We start from the raw sequence: 17,592 nt of genomic DNA on the forward strand, positions 1-17,592 counted from the left end.
GAGCCAAGAGCACTAAAAACAGGAATACTAGACATAGCAACACTACCTTTTGGATTGGACAACTCAGAGAAAGTGATACCACCGACAGAACAAGAACAAACACTGGGTGCAGTTGGAGGAAAAGCAAAGTAACTACATCATGGCTCTGCAACTATTAAGTTGGAACATTAATGGTTTTAACTCCCCGCAGAAAAGGAAAAAAGTCTTTCATTTATTCAAAATCAAATCCGTTTATTGTGAGGACCATGCCTGTGCACAAAAATCAACACTACAGTAGTTAAAAAATATTAAAATTCATTACATACTGTCAGGGGTTCAGGAGCAGAGACGCAGAGAAGGGAGGAGACAGAGAGCGAGGGGGAGGAATACGAAGGAAAGATGAGTGGGGATGACGAACCGAGATCGCCGAGCTTATCCAGTGAGTCCGAGGATTCCCAGAAGGGAGCGCCAGCGGTCAGAGCAAGGGGGGAAAACAGGGGGACACCCCAGGAAGAAGGGTCCAGAGAGGGATCAGAGAGCAGCAGTTGGAGATCGGGACCCACGTACCCAGCCGGGAGCAGCGGGGAGAAAGGGGAGCAGATATCGGGTTCCGGAGGCTTTCAGAAGGAGGGAGGGCATGAGTCAGGAGTAGTCACGCCCACCTCGGGGAGCGACGAAACGATCAAGAGGAAGGTTGAGAGTTGGGCGCGCGCGCCAAGTTCAAATGTAGCGGAAGCTGGCGCAGTAAGCAGCCCAGAGAGTGAGCCAGGTCCCAAAGCCCGCCGCAAGGAGGCGGAAGGGTCAGGGGGGTCCGCGTCAGAAGAGAGTAGGAAAGAAGAGACCCCGGGGGGCAAAAGGACCCAGAGACGGAAGGAAAGGCGCAGGAGGTGGAGCAAGGCTAGGGTATTAAGCTGGTGTGCTAGAGGCGGAGACTCAGACGGGTCTTCGCCGGTCTGACCTAGAAGAAGAAGGGCTGCACATTGCAGTTTGGAAATGGAACCTGTAATCCAATAAAGACCCTTTTAACCTGAACTCTGGCTAACGTGGTCCTATGTGAGCTGGGACTGAGTGGCAGCCCTGACAGTAAGACCCGTCTCATTAAAGCTTCGGACACCTGATACCTCGCAGCGGAGGCAGAAGCAGCGAGAGGAGGAAATTGGTGTTTGGGAGCGAGCTCACAACGGTTGGCAGAGATGACGGAAGCAGAGAAAATTTCAGCGCTGCAACAGGCAGTGACCCAATTGAACGCGGAGGTACAGGTATCCAAGAAAAGGGAGGAGGATGCGGCAGCCGCCTACAGAGATCTCCACGCCAGGTTTGAAGCATTGGTTAAGCATGGGCAGCCAGGACCCAGACCGGAGGGGGTTGGGTTGGCACGGAGAGCAGGAGGGCTTGTGGCTCACTTCGATGGGAATTTACAACAGTACCCCAATTTTCGAGCAGACGTAATGTGTGCACTGCAACTGCTGGCGAAAGACTTTAGGGATGAGGAAGAGAAAGTGGGGTTTATACTATCCCATTTGCATGGGGATGCGAAAGCGTGGCTACGCAATTTGTGGAGGGATAAAGATCCGGCGCTTCAGAATGCAGATGCCTTTATCAAAGCGATGGATGCGTGCTTTTTATCTACCATTGACGTGGATCTTGCCCGGCGGGAGATTCATGGACTGAAACAAGGGAGGGCGAGCGTACGCCAGTATCACGCCCGCTTTTTTGCGCTGGTCAGTGCCTTGGAATGGGACCGGGATTCGCCCCCAGTCAGAGACCTCTTCTGGGAGGGTTTGAGCAGTGCTGTTAAAGACGAAATTGCGAGGGGGGAGAGGCCCCGGAGCACGCAGGAGGTGGTCCAAAGGGCGCTGACTGTGGGGGTGAGGCTGGAAGAACGTCCATGGTGCAGAGACGAAGGACGTGGAGGGCGCGAAGCAGCGAGAAGTTTCTCTTTCGTTCCCAGGGAAGCTGCGCGTGCGCAATCCACACCTCCGCCAGGAGGGGGAGTGGAACCTATGGAGGTGGGAGGCGCCAGGGCTCAGTCAGCTACCAGAGCCCCTGCACCGGCGGCAGTCAAGACTAAACCTCCTAGAGGGACCAGGAAGTGTTATATATGCGACAGCTCTCAACACTTGGCGAAAGAGTGTCCCCAGAGGAGCTCCAAGCACACTGCAGCCTCCGCAAAGGTGAAAGCGGCCACGCAACACAGCGAACAACAGCAGGGAAACGACGATGTCTGGCTGGAGACAGAGGCACTGGGGCCCAGCCAGACGCATCACTGAAGCAGTCCCCAGCGATCTTGCAACCCACGGACCCCCTCCCACCCAAACCAGTAGTGCAACTCACAGCATCTCTCCAGCTGCCCGATGGCGTCACTATCGAAGTGCCGCTTTCTGTGGATTCTGGAAGCAACGCAGACTTTATAGCACAGGATTTTGTGGAGCAGCACGCTATACAGCTATTACCGGCCACTCTGCCCCTGCAAGTCGTCACAGTGGATGGTAGAGAGTTGCTGGGGGGGCAGGTGGTGAGGCAAACGCCGCCAATGGTGATGCGCCTTGGCAACCACAGGGAAGTCATCAGTTTTAACGTCACCCGCCTGTCGGACACACCCATTGTGTTGGGCATGAGTTGGCTGGACAGGCACAGTCCGACACTGGCTTGGTACCAGCGACAGCTGATCTTCGGCTCCTCTTACTGCGCAGAACACTGCATCCTGCCCGAACAGGAGGGAGAGGAGGAGGAATCACAACTGCAGTTGGGAACGTTGCAAGCAGTCCCCCACAAATACGCAGACTTTCTGGAGGTCTTCTGCGAGAAGGAGGCAGACAAGTTACCACCGCACAGGCAATATGACTGCAAGATTGACCTCCTACCAGGGGCGACGCTACCGAAGGGGAAGCTGTATTCCATGTCGGAGGATGAACTACAGGAACTCAAACAGTTCATAGATCACAATTTGGAGCGCGGTTTCATCCGGGAGTCCAGGGCAGTAGGGGGCAGTCCTGTTTTCTTTGTGAAGAAGAAGGACACGCCCCAAAAAAGGCTGGTGGTGGATTTTCGCCTCTTGAACAAGATGACCAAGCCCTCTGATTTCCCCATGCCCAGGATTGACGACCTACTGGCGACGGTGCGCAAGGGATGCGTGTTTACCAAGTTGGACCTGCGAGGGGCATACAATCTCATCCGCATGAGGGAGGGCGATGAGTGGAAGACAGCCATGTTCACGCCTCTGGGCACCTACGAGTACAGAGTGATGCCGTTTGGATTGCAAAACGGTTCTCACTGTTTTCAAGCTTTCATGCATCATGTGTTGGCGGGACTCCTCTACAAGAAGTGCGTCTGCTTTCTGGATGACATCCTGATATTCTCCGAGTCGCAGCAAGCGCATGACCAAGATGTTCGGGAGGTGCTGGAGAGGTTGCAGCAGCATAGACTGTACGCCAAACTGGAGAAGTGCCAGTTCGACACGAAGGAGGTGGATTTCTTGGGTTACAAGTTGTCGGACAAGGGGCTAGCCATGGACAGCGCCAAGGTTCGAGCGGTGTTGGATTGGAAGAGCCCGCGCAACCGGAAGGAGGTCCAGCGGTTTGTCGGCTTCGCCAACTTCTATCGCAAGTTTATCAAAGGGTTCGCGATGCAGACGGCGGCTATTACGGACCCGCTAAGCTCCAAGAAAAAGAAATTCATCTGGACGGAGCAGGCGGAGCAGTCCTTTCAGGCACTCAAGCGTCTCTTCGCGTCGGAAGTGCAACTGCTGCATATCGACCCCAGCAGACCGATGCGGGTAGAGACAGACGCGTCCGATAGAGCAGTGGGAGCTGTCCTGCTGCAGAGGGACCCACAGGGGGTCTGGAGGCCGGGAGCGTTCTACTCCAGAAAGCTCACCAAGTCGGAGCAGAACTACACCATCTGGGACAGGGAGTTGCTTGCCATTCATGCAGCCTTCAAGGCGTGGAGACACTTCCTGATCGGCGCCAAGCACACGGTGCAGGTCTGCACGGACCACAAGAATCTGGCGCACGGCGAAGTTCCTGAACCAGAGGCAGATACGTTGGGCGGAGTTCTTTGCTGACTTCGATTTCCGAATAGAGTACGTCCCAGGCGACACCAATATCATGGCGGATGCACTGTCCCGAAAACCGCAATACCTCGAAGAGGCGACGCCAGCGGCAGCCATGCACATCTTCGCGCCAGCAGCGTGGGCGTGCGCTTCAGCCACAGTAGACCTGGATGCGGTGCGGCGGGCGTTGCAGGACGACTCATTCGCGCAGGCGATGGCCGAGGTGCACAAGGGCACGGCGAAGAGCGACGAGTTCCAGATACGGGACGGCTTGCTCTTACGTAAAGGGGCCATCTACGTGCCGGGAGATGAACTTCGCGCCAAGGTACTGCAGCAGTTGCACGACGCACCCACGGCCGGGCACTTTGGCACGGAAAAAACGGTGGAATTAGTCGCAAGGGACTTTTGGTGGCCCAGACTGAGAGGGGAAGTCGCGGACTACGTCGCGAGGTGCGACACCTGCCAGAGGGCCAAACCGGTGCACAAACCACCGGCGGGACTGCTGGAACCGCTGCAAACGCCGTTTGAACCGTGGGAGAGGGTGGCCCTGGACTTTGTCACGGATCTACCCAGCTCGAGAGGCAAGACAGCTGTACTAGTGGTGGTGGACTTGTTCACCAAGATGACACACTTCATACCGTGTGCGAAGGTGGCCACGGCAGAACAAACAGCCAAACTGTTCATAGATCACGTGTTCAAAGTGCACGGGCTGCCGCGGTCTATACTGTCCGACCGCGGTCGCCAGTTCATCTCGAATTTCTGGCAGAAGCTGATGGGCTTCCTGAACGTCAAGATCAACCTGACATCAGCGAGACACCCGCAGACCAACGGGCAAGCGGAGAGGGTCAATGCCATCATGCAGCAGTACCTGAGATGCTATGCCAATCAACAGCCTGCGACGTGGGTGGATTACCTGCCGCTCGCCGAGTTCGCCTACAACAACACGAAGCACGTGTCCACAGGGGTGACGCCGTTCTTCGCCAACAATGGGAGGAATCCCAGAACCTTCCCGGGACTGGACAGAGTGGGGGAAGGGGAACCGCAGACGGCGGACGCTTTCGCGTCTGAGTTGCAGGAGGTCCACGATCAACTCCGACGGCAGCTGGAGCTAGCGAAGCACGCATACAAGGTGCAAGCGGACAAGCACAGGCGGGTTGGTGAAGAGATCAGAGTGGGAGACTGGGTCTGGTTGGCAGCCCACGCAGTGCCGACCAGATCGTTAGCCAAAAAGAAGTTGGGGCACAAGCAACTCGGTCCATACCAAGTCGAAGCGCAGATCAACCCAGTAGCTTTCAGGCTGGTGCTACCGGAGGGTTCCAGGATGCATCCGGTGTTCCACAGGTCGGTGCTCACTCCCTACAGGACACCTCACAGGTTCCAGGAACCAGGAACAGCACCGAGTCCGTCTCAGGAGCGGACGGAGGCGGGGAGATTGCCACAGCAGGACCCCATCAACGAAGTCACGGAGATTTTGGACTCCAGATGGGGGGAAGACGGAGTGGAATACCTCCTAGCCAGAGGGGGCACCCGGGCCAGTGCTAATAGCTGGGTGCCAGACTATGCTCTGGAGGAACCCCTGCTCAAGGACGAGTTTCATGCCCTTTTCCCACACAGACCCATGCCAGCAGGCTTCTTCGACGACTGGTTGTTCACACCCACACTTTCCTCCAGCACGTTCCATGGCTTCGACTCGGACGGGGAGCCCGCACAGCGCACACGTTCCCCAGAGGGGTCACCGGAGGGTTCGGCGTCCGACACCTCGTATTGGTGGGACGATCGGCCAGAGGAGCAGTGGCGCCGGAGGTGGCTGGAGATGCCAGGTCAAGCGACCGACGCAGAGACTGACATGGACGTGTGCGGGGAGGATCTCGGTTTCGAGCACGGCGGCACTGAAATGGAGGCGGAGCAGCTCAACGTTGACGAACGCAAGGAGGAAGACTCGGAGATCTTCAGTTGGCGGCCAGCGACGAGGAGCGAACTGTATCCGGCATTCACTCCTGTGATGATGGAGCACCCAGCAACCACCCTTGAAAGCGGGGAGGGGGGAAGGGGGGGCTTCGAGGGGGGGATGGATGTCAGGGGTTCAGGAGCAGAGACGCAGAGAAGGGAGGAGACAGAGAGCGAGGGGGAGGAATACGAAGGAAAGATGAGTGGGGATGACGAACCGAGATCGCCGAGCTTATCCAGTGAGTCCGAGGATTCCCAGAAGGGAGTGCCAGCGGTCAGAGCAAGGGGGGAAAACAGGGGGACACCCCAGGAAGAAGGGTCCAGAGGGGGATCAGAGAGCAGCAGTTGGAGATCGGGACCCACGTACCCAGCCGGGAGCAGCGGGGAGAAAGGGGAGCAGATATCGGGTTCCGGAGGCTTTCAGAAGGAGGGAGGGCATGAGTCAGGAGTAGTCACGCCCACCTCGGGGAGCGACGAAACGATCAAGAGGAAGGTTGAGAGTTGGGCGCGCGCGCCAAGTTCAAATGTAGCGGAAGCTGGCGCAGTAAGCAGCCCAGAGAGTGAGCCAGGTCCCAAAGCCCGCCGCAAGGAGGCGGAAGGGTCAGGGGGGTCCGCGTCAGAAGAGAGTAGGAAAGAAGAGACCCCGGGGGGCAAAAGGACCCAGAGACGGAAGGAAAGGCGCAGGAGGTGGAGCAAGGCTAGGGTATTAAGCTGGTGTGCTAGAGGCGGAGACTCAGACGGGTCTTCGCCGGTCTGACCTAGAAGAAGAAGGGCTGCACATTGCAGTTTGGAAATGGAACCTGTAATCCAATAAAGACTCTTTTAACCTGAACTCTGGCTAACGTGGTCCTATGTGAGCTGGGACTGAGTGGCAGCCCTGACACATACTATGCCAACAAAACCTTCTTCCCACAAGATAGAAAAGGAGGGAAAACGAGCAGCGAGTTAAACAGACGATGATGGGGTCTTTACATTGTCGTCCATAAATCTTTTCCTGGCTTTCATGGCCTTCATCACCAAGACCGCTACCACATGGGTAATGCGTGGGTTTGCATTAACTAACAAAAATTTTACTCTATCTTCAGGACTGGTTATAGAGTTGGGTATAATTTGCAGCAATGCGTCTCTAAAGCCCGAGTAAATGGGGCAATAGAGGAAGTAATGTGTAAGATCCTCTTTAGTTTTCATAAGGCAAGGACATAGACGATGTTCTACTGGGGTTTTTGTGTATCTACCGGTCAGGTAAGCAGTTGGCAATGTTTGAAACCGTGCCATAGTGAAAGCTCTCCGAGCAATTGGACTTGATTTGTTTACAGGAAACACATGTGATAAGGCTACACAGAAAAGTATTGATCAATAAAAGATTGGGTCAAGAGTTTATCTCATCGGACAAGGTTAAAAAGAGAGGAGTAGTGATTTATGCAAAAGAGAGCCTATCACCGAAATTTATCTTCAAAGATGATCAAGGAAGATTTGTGGCAATTGAAATTCAAACACAAGGAGAGAAATTTTTGATAGTAGGAGTTTATGCACCAAATGAGGGGAAATCTGAATTCTTTAAAAAGTTGCATGAGACCTTGTTGGACTATCTGGACTATTATATCATCAAGATGGGAGATATGAATGGAGTGGTATCTACAAATATGGACAAGGCACAGAGACAGGTAGTTACCAAGGACGGCAGACTACCAAAAACCTTTTTTGAGATGACTGACAATATGGCCTTAGTTGACATTTGGAGAACAAAGAACCCCTTGGGTAGAGAGGGAACTTTCTTCTCTGAAGCCAAAATGACATGGACAAGAATTGACCAAATTTGGATAACTAGAGGACTGGCTCCAAAGACTAGAAAAGTGGAAATTTGTCCTATAACTTGCTCCGACCATAATTCTGTGAAAATGGAGATGAAACTAACACCGATTGGCTCCTTCAGATGGAGGATGAATGACACCTTGTTTAGAGACGAAGAGGTTACCAAGAAGGCCCAAAAAACTTTGAGAGATTATTTTGAGATAAATATGAATACTACCGTTGAAAAAAGAGTAATCTGGGACACAAGCAGAGCGGTTATGAGGGGGTTTCTGATTCAACAGAATGCAATAAAGAAGAGAACTCAAAATGAGAAAAAAGATAAAATTTTGGAGAAAATAAAAGAAGGCGAGAAGAAACTGAGAGCGAAACCAAAGTCACAAGAGATTCTGAGAGAAATAAAGCTACATCAAGTTCAATATATGAAAATGATGAATCAGGAAATAGAGTGGAAAATTAAACAGATGAGACAAAAGACATTTGAATCGGCTAATAAATGTGGGAAAATTGTTAGCCTGGCAAATGAAAAAAAGACAAAAATTTAACACCATTACAAATTTGGAAGTGGAAGGAAAGAATATACAGAATCCAGTGGGTCAAGTGTGGGGTATTGCAGCTGATTCATCCTCGTTGCAAAGAAGAGACAGGGGCCTCTCCCTGAAGGTGTTCTCTCTCTCTCTCTCTCACACACACACACACAGAGAGAAAAACATTCGTCTGCATGCACACACAGATCACATGAAGACCCCTGTAGTTTGATCAAGCCCATCTAGTCCCTGTTAGAATCATAGAGATGGAAGGGCACCCTGAGAGTCGTCTAGTCCAACCGCCTTCAATGCAGGAATCCCATCACTGTCTCCTCATGGTGGCCAAGCCTGCGAGGAGCCCAAGAACATCTCTCCCGTCTGGCGGCTTCCAGGAAACCTTATTCAATTAAGCATAGTAATAATATTATAACATTATTTGTACCCACTCGTCTGGCTGGGTTTCCCCAGCCACTAGGGCAGCTCCCAACAGAATATTTTTTAAAAACCAATGAAGCATCAGCAGACTTGGATGTTTGGATGTTTTTGGTGTTTCTTATTTTCTTGGAAGATGCCCAGAGTGGCTGGGGAAACCCAGACAATGGGGGGGGGTATAAATATCATTATTATTATTACTATTATTACTACTATGGTGAGGCTGGTCTGCAATGCCCAAGCCTCTCCCCTTTCCCGCCTCCTTCCCTGCAACTCCCTTTGCACCAGATCCGGGCAGTAGGAAGCTTCTCTCTTTCCACACTGGAAACCACCCTTCAAGGCCCCATTAAGAGAAACAGTTCCCTTTCCTCCCTTCTCTTTTCTCCCCGTCCCGGGGCTTCTCATCCTGGACCCCCCACCCCTTGCAAAGCCCCTTCCCTCCTTCCCCGCCACTGGCTTTGCACTCACCCGAAATCCTGGCGATGGTGGCAGCCACCCTGGGCAGCGGGAGCGGGAATGGGAGGCCCCGCCTGGGAGGCAGGATATTTCCGGGGGCGGGATAATTGCAGTACCCAGCCAATGGGGAGAGGAGGGAGGGAAGCTGGGCTTCCAGTTGAAGGAAGGTATGCTCGTGGCCTTAAAGATTAAAGGCAGAGAGTGGAAGCTGCTAGAGGGGAGGGTGCTGCTGCTCATACTGACTTGGGAAAGAAGGCGTGGCTTAAGCAGCACAGCTGACCCCACGTCTCTGGGTGCAGCAAGCTTTGCAGGGTGGGGGTTGTGCAGTGCAATGCAATACTCGTGGAACTGGGGTTGGGGGTGGAGAGAGAGCAGGCAGGGAAGCGGTGGGTCAAGTGTGGGGGTATTGCAGCTGATTCAGCCTCTTTGCAAAGAAGAGACAGGGGCCTCTTCCTGAAGGTTCTCTCTCTCTCTCTCTCTCTCTCTCTCTCTCTCTCTCTCTCACACACACACACACACACACACACCACACGAAGAGCCCTGTAGTTTGATCAAACCCATCTAGTCCCGCACCCTGTTAGAATCATAGAATCATTGAGATGGAAGGGGACCCTGAGAGTCATCGAGTCCAACCCCCTGCAATGCAGGAATCTCAGCACTGTCTCCTCATGGTGGCCAAGCCTGCAAGGAGGATGGGAGCCCAAGAGCATTTCTCCCCTCCAGCAGCTTCTGGGAACTGCTATTCAATTAAGCAGAAGAATAATATTATAACAACATTATTTATACCCGCTCGTCTGGCTGGGTTTCCCCAGCCACTAGGGCAGCTCCCAACAGAATATTTTTTAGAATCCAATGAAGCATCAAACATTAAAAGCTTTTCCATTCAGGGCTGCCTTCAGATGTCTTATAAAGAAGCAGGATCAGGAAGTTCTTAATGTCTGATAATAATTCTAATGATTTTTATTTATACCCCATCCTCCCTGGCCAGAGCCGGGCTCAGGATGGCTAACACCGGTAAAATTACAGTAAAAACATAATAGGGGGAGAAAAAACCAATTTAAAATACAGATTAAAACTCAATTTAAAAAGCAGCCTCATTTTAAAAGTAGCCCATAAATCAAAACCAGAAGGGGAAGGAAACATTGTCAGATTGAGTCAAACCAAAGGAGGGTGGAACAGCTCTGTCTTGCAAGCTCTGCGGAAAGATGTCAAGTCCTGCAGGGCCCTAGTCTCTTGTGGCAGAGTGTTCCACCAAGTTGGGGCCAGTACTGAAAAGGCCCTGGCCCTAGTTGAGACCAATCTAGCCACCTTGAGAGCCAGGACCTCCAAAATGTCATTTGCGGAACTTAAGGTCCTCCGCAGGGCATACCAGGAGAGGCGGTCCCATAGGTAAGTGGGTCCTAGACCGCATAGGGCTTTAAAGGTCAAAACCAGCACCTTAAACCTTTTATTTTTTATTTATTTATTTACGGCTATTAGCCCATAAAACACCTTAAACCTGACCCTGTACTCCACCGGGTGACTGTTGCATGGATCACTGTGGCCAGATCAGGGCGAGAAAGGTAAGGGACCAACTGCTTAATACGACGGAGATGGAAAAATGATACCTTTGCTGTGGTTTTAACCTGCACCTCTATGGAAAGGGAGGCGTCAAAGGTTACACCCAATCTCTTGAGAGAAGGTGCTGGCACTAATTGAGCCCCTGCAAGAGATGGGAGTTGGGACCCCAACCCTATGTTGTCCCGACCCAGCCAGAAGACCTCTGTCTTCGAAGGATTTAACTTCAAACGCCTCCCACGCAGCCATCCAGCCACAGCTTCCAAGCATCTAGTCAGTGTGTCCGGGGCCAAGTCAGGGCGGCCGTCCATCAACAGATAAAGCTGGCTGTCAAAAGCATATTGATGACAACCCAGCCCAAAGCTCTGGACAATCTGGGTAAGGGGGCACATAAAAGATATTAAAAAGCATCAGGGAAAGGATTGCACCCTGTGGGACTCCACACACCAAGGAGTGCCGCAGTGACCACTCCCTCCCTAGCGCCACCCTCTGTCCCCGACCTGAGATAAAGGAGCGCAGCCATTGTTGGACTGTGCTCTGAATCCCTACGTCGGAAAGGCGGTGGTCCAAAGGTTCGTGATTGATCATGCCGAAGGCTAAGAGAATCAGCAGGCCCGACCCAGCTCGACCCAGCTGTCAATGGAGATCATGTTAGGGCAACCAAAGCTGTCTCGGTGCTGTAACCAGGGTGAAAGACGGACTAAAATGGGTCCAGAGCCTATGTTTCATCCAGAAACCTACCAAGCTGTTCGGCAACTACCGTATTTTTTGCACCATAACACTCACTTTTTTCCTCCTAGAAAGTAAAGGGAAATGTCTGTACGTGTTATGGAGCTAATGCCTATGGATGGCGGGGGGATCTGCTGCAGTCGTGAGCAGAGGATTCATGGTTCCCCTTCCTTCCCTCCTCCGTGGCTCGCTTTGAAACAGCAAAGCGGGAGAAGAGCCCTTGAGTGGGGAGGAGAGAGGGACAGAGAGCCTGCTTGCTTTAAAGGAGCAAAGCGGGAGAGGAGAGGAGCCGCTTACACAATTCCGGAGCTTTTTTTTCAGCAAGCCGGGGAGGAGGGAGAGAACAGTTTGCTAAATAGCAGCAAAGTTTTTCGCAAGCAGGCTCTCTGTCCCTCTCTCCTCCCCATTCAGCTGGCTAAATAGCAAAGTTTTCCAGCGAGCTGGGGAGGAGGGAGAGAAGCAGAGCCTTTAAAGGAGCAAAGCAGGAGAGGAGAGGAGCCTTCTCCCCTTATACCCCTCTTCTGCATCATTAACAGCATCCTTCTCCACCCACCCCACGCGTGTTCCTTGTCCCTTGAGTGCTTTTCCTTCCCTCCCCACTTAAAACGTGGTTACAAAACACAGATCCACATGGATCCTCAGGACTTTTGCACTGGGTCACCCCAAATTCACCATCAGATCACATAGCATGTCCATGGCTACAGCTTGCACCAAAAAAATCACACACTCACTGTTGCCTGGGGCCGCAGTGGTGCAAAAACGTGGTTACAAAGCATGGATCCACATGGATCCTTGGGATTTTTGCACTGGGCTACCCCAAACTCACCGTCAGATCACATGTCTGTGGCCACAGCATGAACCACAAAAATCATACATCCACTGTTTCGTTTAGAATATTTTTTTTCTTATTTTCCTCCTCTAAAAACTATGTGCGTGTTATGGTCGGGTGCGTGTTATAGAGCGAAAAATACGGTACTCTCTCAATTATCTTACACAGGTATGGAAGATTCGAAACCGGGTGGTAATTGGATAGATCTAAAGGATCTAGAGATGTTTTATTTAAGAATAGATGCACCACTGCTTCCTTCAACTCCCCTGGGAAAGTCCACATACTAAGGGACTGATTAATGATCTCATCCAGGGGGGCCCGCACCTCGTCTGGACATGCTCTAATCAGCCAGGACGGGCACGGTTCAAGGGGGCAAGTGGTACCACTGTATACTACTTTAAACAGTCATGGCTTCCCCCAAAGAATTCTGGGAGCTGTAGTTTGTTAAGGTTGCTTGGAGCTGTTAGGTATGGTTGCCATATTTTGAAGAGCAAAAAAGAGTCCTTATGAGGACTCTCATTTTAAATATCTCTACCATATGTAGTCTATAGAAACTATAGAAGCTATATTGCTGGAGGGGGGGAGAGAAGAGAAGAGGAAATCAAGTCTTCAACCATGGCAACCCTTAAAACCCTTATTTCCCTCAAAGAGTTACAATTCACCAAGTTCTCTGTGACAAGGAATAGGCAGTGAAGCCACTCTACGTATTATGTCTCTGGGAGGGGAACAGGGAGTCTCCTCTCAGCAAACTACAACTCCCAGAATGCTTTGGGGGAAGCCATGACTGACTGAAGGGGTACTAGACTGATTTAAATGTGGTGTGGATGTGGCCCTCGAGGGAGAAGGCAAGCAATCAGGAGGTAAGTGGGAACACACACAATGGAGTCCACCGGGGCCATTTTGCTCAGCAGCCTCCAGTGCCATTGTGTTCCTCCCAGGGAAACACAGCACTTGTCCCCACTGCCTACCTTCTGAGATGTGGGACCATTCCCAAGGGCAGCTTGTGACACAGCGTTGTAGGGCAAGGCTGTTTCAAGGGAAGGTGGGAAAATGCATAGCAGCCTGGATAATTTGTGGAGTGGGCTGTGAGTTTTTTCCCTTTTTCTCTTCAGCGGCGTCTCCCAAATACATTTCTGTTCCAAGCAGGCAATCAGAATTCATTGCCTGTCCTCTTGAAGACAAGGCCTTGAGAAAGATTCTTGTCAAGATGGCGGTCTGGCAGTGGATCACCTGCCACTCAGACCCATATATACCTCCATGGGGTGACTTTTAACTCCCTCCCGCCCATCAGAATCAATGAGGAAAAAATCATGATGATTTATGTGACCTTTGAATCAAATACATTTACAGGCAAAAGCAGGCTGTGGGGGGCAGGGGTTGATTCTAGGATTAAGTCTCCTGGGTCTACCTAGCAATGGTTGATCTTTGCCTTAATTTGTAACTCAATGCCTTGAACATCCCACTGGCATTTCTTTTTAAATGCTGATAATGTCTTATTGCAGATTTTTTATTATTATTTTGGTATCTCATTGTTAACAAAGTATTTTTATACATATGAAGAGCAGATCTTGGATTGACAAAATTATGGTTTGTAAAGTAAAAAGATTTTTAAAAAGGTTTTGTTTATCTCTGTTCTGAAATCTGCTTTTAAAGTAAAGTGTGTCAATATATTTGGGTTTGTTTATAAAGCAGAAGTGACTAGCTGTTCCTGGAAGCCCAAAAATGAGCTCTATATCAACAAAAGTTTTACCTATAATTATTCATAATGAAAAGTTGTAAGAAACGTGAGATTTTCCACCCTTGAGCTTTTGAACTACAATCCCCATCAACCTTGGCCATACAGGAATTTCTATTCCACTTTATATTTTCAAGAAAAACCTCAAAGCGGTTCACAGCACATTAAATCAATAAAACATAAATAAAACAACCTGAAAAATGTGAAATATAGAATATACAGTCAAAGCAACATAACAGAAAACAAAAATATTATCTTAAAGATTTCAAAATAAAACAGTACAAAGGTCGACCACAGAATTGATATTTAACATAGAGCTGGGTGAGTCTGGGCCCCGTCCCCTAGGCCAGGTGGGAAAGACCTTGCAGGGAGTGGTGGACTTTACACCTCACAGCCGGGCGATGTTCCTCCGGCCTCATGAGCAGCCTCTTTAATGGGACCCAAGTGTGTTTAAGGTTGCAATTAACTTAATCTTCCCTAGATCTACTTTCAGCAAAAGCCTGTGCCACTCCCACTGCCCATCTTCAAACTCAAGAGTAGCAAGCACATGTATCCTATAGGTGCGCTTGGCTCTTCCTGTTCAGCGTCACTAAAACTCTCCTCCCCCCACCCCCTCTCACGAAACGACAGGCTCCTTTTAAGCACCCTGACAGTCATTTGCTATTCCTCCACCATTGCTCTCACAGTTCACGTGCGATACACATGCTTCGCTCTACGGCCTCCTGAAGCATCTTAAACGCCGAGACAAAGGGATGCTCTCCTGCTAAATGCACGCTCACTGATTACAGGCGCATACTCGGGAGAAACACGAACTAGCCTTGCACAGAAAAAGCACCCCCTCCCCGGATTCTTCCCAGGAGCAGGAGGACTGTATAGATTTGGAAAAGTGATTTGCAGAGGAACATAGGCAGAAGCTGGGAAATACTGGATGGGGAACAGCTTGCAGAAGAAACTCTGGAGGGGGGGGGAGAGTTAACAGATTCACTGTCTCTGGAAAGCATCCATCCGCTCTCCCCAAGGTCAAGGAGAGCAGCGAAAGTGGCAGGACAGAAAGTACAGAGGGAACTAGCTCAGATTACGAGACGCAGAAGTGACAGGGTGACTAGGGATGTGAGGGACTGGACCTTTTCATTGGGAGCACCGCCATTCCTAGAAGACAGGTTCTTTGTCCCCTTGCTGGGATCATTAAAATTTCTAACTGGTAAGAAGACTCCTTTTCCTTTGTTCTGCTTATCTACGACCAAGGGGAAGGAAGGCAAATTCCCTGAAGCCTGAAAGATGCTGATCCACAAGACAAGGGCAGCGTATCATTTTGGCAGTGATGGGTGGAGTCAAAACTCAACAGATTCATCACGCGCCTTGAGCATTCCAGATTCACACTCTCCCCCTGGATAATCTAGCAACAACTTGCAACTTCTTTTGTACATCAAGTATATGTGACCTTCATTACTTTAATACATATATATGTGTATACAAATTTAAATACAAAAACATCACATGGGTTCCATGTATTTAAAATTGATTTCTGCCTTTATGAGTTTCTTGACATAAATTAAATAGTGAACATTGAGTGCAACGTTGCATACATTTATATGGTTTTTCACCTGTGTAAATTTGCTTAGGAATATTAAGGTCTCTGTCTTAAGCTCTTTCCACATTCCCTACATCTGTGGTTTCCCCCCTGTGTGAGTTAGCTGATGTTTCCTAAGGCCTCCACTTTGACTAAAGCTCTTTCCACACTCCATACAATTAAATGGTTTCTCCGTGTGAGTTTGTTGATGTATTCTAAGGTCTCCACTACGACTGAAGCTCTTTCCACATTCCATACATTTAAATGGTTTCTCCCCCATGTGAGTTCGGTGATGTATTCTAAGGTCTCCACTTTGACTGAAGCTCTTTCCACATTCAATGCATTTAAATGGTTTCTCCCCTGTGTGAGTTAGTTGGTGTGTTCTAAGTTTTCCACTTTGACTGAAGCTCTTCCCACATTCAATACATTTAAATGGTTTCTCCCCTGTGTGAGTTTGTTGGTGTATTCTAAGGTGACCACTACGACTGCAGCTCTTTCCACATTCGAGACATTTAAACCGTTTCTCTCCCGTGTGAGTTTGTTGATGTATTCTAAGGTCTCTACTAAGACTGAAGCTCTTTCCACATTCAATACATTTAAATGGTTTCTCCCCTGTGTGAGTTTGTTGATGCATTCTAAGGTTTCCACTTTGACTTAAGCTCTTTCCACATTCAATGCATTTAAATGGTTTCTCCCCTGTGTGAGTTCGTTGCTGTATTCTAAGGTCTCCGTTTTGACCAAAGCTCTTTCCACATTCAATACATTTAAATGGTTTCTCCCCCATGTGAGTTCGTTGATGTCTTCTAAGGGCTCCACTACGACTGAAGCTCTTTCCACATTCAATACATTTAAATGGTTTCTCCCCTGTTTGAGTTTTTTGATGCATTCTAAGGTTTCCACTTTGACCAAAGCTCTTTCCACATTCAATACATTTAAATGGTTTCTCCCCTGTGTGAGTTCGTTGATGTATTCTAAGTTTACCACTTTGAGTGAAGCTCTTTCCGCACTCCATGCATTCAAACGGTTTCTCCCCCGTGTTAATTCGTTGGTGTATCCTCATTTTTCCACAATGACTAAAGCACATTCCACATTCCCTGCATTTAAATGGCCTCTCTGCTCTTCCCACTGATTTCACAGACCTCTCCGTAGAATCCTGACCATCATCTTCCTCAGCTGTTTGGGGCAGGGAGAGAATCCTGTTAGACTTTTAGGAAAGACAATAAATGAACTGAACACACATCAATCCCCATGTGCACCTTCTCTTATTTTCACTCCCTCTCCATTTTCAACTGTCTCCATATTCCAAATTTTTAGGAATGCAGATGAGATAATGGCAAGAGAAACCCATGATCACTCCATTCACACTTAAGAAAGCACCATCATTTTATAGTAGATATCTACGGTGGAACTGGCTTATAAGACACATCTCTGTCTTTTTCTTTTTCAAGTGAGCAAATGATCACAGGCTCCAATAGCAGTCTCTTCTATGAGTAAGAATTAAAACTGAAGTGTTCTTATGCCACACGTAAGTGTAAAATCATTGCAATATATTAGAACCTAAACAAAGCCTTCTGCATCGGGTAAAGGTCCACCTAGTCCAGCATCCTGTTTTCACAGTGGCCAAGCAGATGCCTGTGGGAAACCAGCAAGCAAGATTTCAGCCCAAGAGCCCTCTGCCCTCCTGTGCTTTCCAGAAACTAGTATTAAGAAGCATTATTGCCTAGGACTACGAGGGCAGAGCACAGACACCAGCCTAATCCCTTTTTTCAAGATATCCAAGTTGCTGGCCGTCACTGTCTCTTGTGGGATGGAAGACCATAGATTAACTATGCTTCTGTTTATTCATCTTCTGCAGCCCATAAAGGCTCATAAATGTATTATGGCTTAAGCTTTTGTGAGCTACAGTCTGACATTGTGGAATCTTGACTAGGAAAGCTGGTGCCACTATAAACCCGTGAGTCTTTTTGTCGG

At 49.6% G+C, this 17,592-nt stretch overlaps 2 protein-coding genes across 2 annotated transcripts in view; one reads left to right on the top strand and one right to left on the bottom strand.

The window, feature by feature from the left end:
* LOC310701812 (uncharacterized protein) overlaps positions 1 to 9,282 on the bottom strand; it is a 69,689-nt gene extending 60,407 nt beyond the window's left edge. The window contains exon 1 of the mRNA XM_083493212.1: positions 9,214 to 9,282. The gene's annotated coding sequence lies outside the window, so the exon portion shown is untranslated. The remainder of the gene's footprint in view (positions 1 to 9,213) is intronic.
* The window catches only part of LOC310701137 (uncharacterized protein), a 69,502-nt gene that overhangs the window by 21,533 nt on the left and 30,377 nt on the right, over positions 1 to 17,592 (top strand). The window lies entirely within an intron of this gene.

Source organism: Podarcis liolepis (genome assembly GCF_965112155.1).
Source record: "Podarcis liolepis genome assembly, chromosome: 2".
NCBI classification, from domain to species: domain Eukaryota; kingdom Metazoa; phylum Chordata; class Lepidosauria; order Squamata; family Lacertidae; genus Podarcis; species Podarcis liolepis.